The sequence below is a fragment of the Propithecus coquereli genome, unplaced genomic scaffold (assembly GCF_000956105.1).
Source record: "Propithecus coquereli isolate 6110/MARCELLA unplaced genomic scaffold, Pcoq_1.0 Scaffold227, whole genome shotgun sequence".
Taxonomy (NCBI): domain Eukaryota; kingdom Metazoa; phylum Chordata; class Mammalia; order Primates; family Indriidae; genus Propithecus; species Propithecus coquereli.
In genome coordinates this window covers 3662124-3665563 of record NW_012147808.1, presented here as the reverse complement: position 1 = coordinate 3665563, position 3440 = coordinate 3662124, and positions in this window count along the sequence as shown.

Genomic DNA, 3440 nt, shown 5'->3' with positions numbered 1-3440 from the left:
TGGTTTGGAGTGACCTAGAAGAAGTCGATAGAGAATATTATCTTCTTATTGTTGATTTAGTATAATCCTGTCTTGGAGCATGGGGATTAGTGCCTTTAGGAAAAGAGACAATGTGAACACATACATTGGTTAATGTTGAGTCACATTCATGCAGAGAAGGAGACAGGTTGAGGTACAAAGAGACACATAAAGCCCATTACTTTCACCATTGTTCACAGCTGTGTCACTGGCTCTCTTGCCTGCCTCATATCACTTGTGGTTTTGGTCTCTTCTTTCTTATGCTCTTCCTCATGTTGACTTCTGGAGTCCCCTACTAATAATTACCCATCTATATACCCAAAGTTTATATTCACAGCCTGACAAATTTTCCCTCTTCCAAGCAATTTCCTTTATTAGACATTTTGGTTTCATCATATCTTATGCTCAACTTAATTGTTCTTCCTGAGTCAGAAGAAAGCACCAGATTTAAATAATTGTAGAAGGTTCATGTTGTAAGAGACAATATAAATAATCTAGGTAATCTCCCTTTCCATTCTTGGAGTTATACACTGAAATCTTACCATACATTTACCTAGATCCTTCTAGAATAGTGATGGAGCACAGACAGAAAATTATCCTTCTGAAAGAAATCTTGATCTGAGAAAGGATCTCATTGTTGGAGTTGTAGTCATTTAACTATTCTTTTTGTAAAATCTACTTTTTTTTTCTTTTTTTTTTTATTTCAGCATATTATGGGGTACAGATGTTTAGGTTACGTGTGTTGCCCTTGGTCCCCCCACCCCAAGTCCGTGTTTCAAATATGTCCATCCTTCGGGTAGCGCACATTGCACTCCTTGTGTATACAAATACCAGTCCCTTCCTCCCTCCTCCTCCCCTCTTTGATCCTAGTTTGATCCCTTCTAATTTGGGGCAATATTTTGTTTCTCTTGAATCATAATAATTATAGTAATTTGTTTACAGTAAGTGCTATTATGTTTGTAGCATAGATAGTGCAAATTAAGGTGAAGGCATTTGTGTGAGCTAGAAATAAATAGTGCAACTAGCTGAGGGTAGGGAATTTGAAAATATTAACAGATTAAACAAAGAATGTGATAACCAAGAGGGACATTTTTAGGCTTTGAAACAGAAATAGTTACATCACAGACATAACTTATTTTAGTGAATTTTCAATACAATCCAGAAGGGAGTGGAACAGAGAAGATGGAGATGTTCAGTTGGAAAATATATCTCTGCAGTGGAGACAGCTATCACACTTTATATTAACTTGTCTGGTCCCCGCTACAAACAAATGTATCATGGTAGATAATGATTGGGTCTCAATTACGTCTCCTTTTCCTGAGTACTTTACATTTAGTATGGGCATAGAAATTTTAGCACTCAGTAAGAGAACACTTCTCAATCCTCATAGATAGGGAGGATAAAATCAGTTCACTTTTTCACAGCAAGTGCAAAAGATACTGAATAACTCACCAGGAAACCAAAAGACTTTCAACCTCAGCTACCCATTATTAACTGGCTCTGATAGGATTCAACAAGACTTGCATTCTGGAGGGCACATCAGCCTGAACTGGTAAGAGCTGGGCCTGAGCTAAAGATTTGTAGGAACATCCTAACCATTGTTCTCCAAAGTTAACTGACCAAGAACAAACAAATTTTACAACTTCTTCATACCCTCACTGAAACCCAGATGTCTGTGTTCCTCAGATCCTCAATCCTTGGTTACCTCTTGCAACCCAACCCCCCTTTTTCTCCTTCCCTTAAGAGAAAAAGGATTGAATACTTCGTACTAACTTAAGAGCGCTCTTTGGGACATTAGTCCAGCATCTTCAGTTTTTTGGCTCTCCAAATAAAAGTTACTTTCCCTGCCCCAACACCTTGCCTCTTAACTTATTGCCTGTCCTTCATGAAGTGGTACAAGCTTGACCTTGATTACACTAATTAATAAAATTATCTGACAGGGCTTGCATAGTTCTGTAATATTTGTGTGTGTGCGTGTGTGCTAACACACACAGGTACAATTCCTTAAGGTATATGAAATTTCTGTTGTAATAATATTTTTATTTTTTGTTCAGTGTGGACATTTGTAAAGAATGATAAACATTGAAAGGGGTCTGGGTGAATTTCTCCAGAGAGATGTTGAAGAAATGTTTCCATGATAGGGCAGAAAAGTGGAGGAGGGGAAAGAAAAGTTAAGAATCAGAATACTGGGTCATGTTAAAAATGCATAGTCATTAGAAGGATGGAAAATAAGAGCTCCGTTCATGGGGTTAATAGATGCTCTAAGTACTGGTTCTGGTGTCCAAAAACATTTCCAAAATAATCTCTCTGGATTGCTTCCCAGCAGGAAAGACCACAACAGAAATTTATCTAGGGTTTCCAGCTACGGAAGAACTAACAATTGTCAATATTTCTACTCATGCTGGGTAACATTAGATACAGGTGCTAATACACCTGAATATGTAAGGAAACCAGTGTAACATCAGTGGTACATGGTTAACTCATCATGATGATCTGAAATCAGCTCTGTGGGGCACACTGCATGGGGGCCCACACCTCTGGGAACATGCGATCAGAGCTTCCCATTAGGTCATGGGAACCCATAATAACATGCGCTGCCACATCGCAGTGTAAATTGGTTGGACACCTCTGCTCCAACCCTAGCTGGCAAAGGTAACAAAACCAAGTGGTTGCCTGGATGTAAGCTGGATCAATTATTTTAATTAACTTAGTTTCTCTAGCATCTGTCCTTCATATTCTTTGTATTATTTATTATGTCTGAATTTTTTAAAAAGCAATTATCATGTTTACTGTTTTACATTCTTTAGGAATTTTCCTCCTGTTATTTTCAGATGACAGAGCAGACATTCTGTTGTTTAATTCAATACCACCCAATATAAAGAATTTCCCAAGTCTGTTTTTTATTCAAGGATCATTGGCCTAAATGAATTAAATATTTGAAAATTAAATATAGTTATTAAGAGTTATTTTTATTAATGTTGTAAATTCTAAGAATCAAGCTTTTATATGAAGATTAGAAGTTTTTCATATGCTAGCCACTATTGTTACTCTTGATTTAAAATTATTTATATTTTGCAAGACAATTTTGGCTCAAAAGCCTATAACATTCTTTCCAAAATTTTAGGTAGCCAACAAACTCTCTTATTATGGACTTTTAGCATCAATCTATTTTTCTATGTATTTATTTATGTGAAATCTCAATTTTCTATGAACTATTTAATATTCACAGTTTTTATGACTATCATTAATATTGGTAAATTACTCTGATAAAATAAATACATATGTGCACCTCAACTTGCCTACAGAATGTCAACACACTAAACATGCAGGGAGGCTCAGCTTCCCAGCACTTTGTTGACTGCAAACTCTCTCTTCTGAACCCAATGAACTTAATGGAACCCTAGTGCGGACCAGCACCTGAC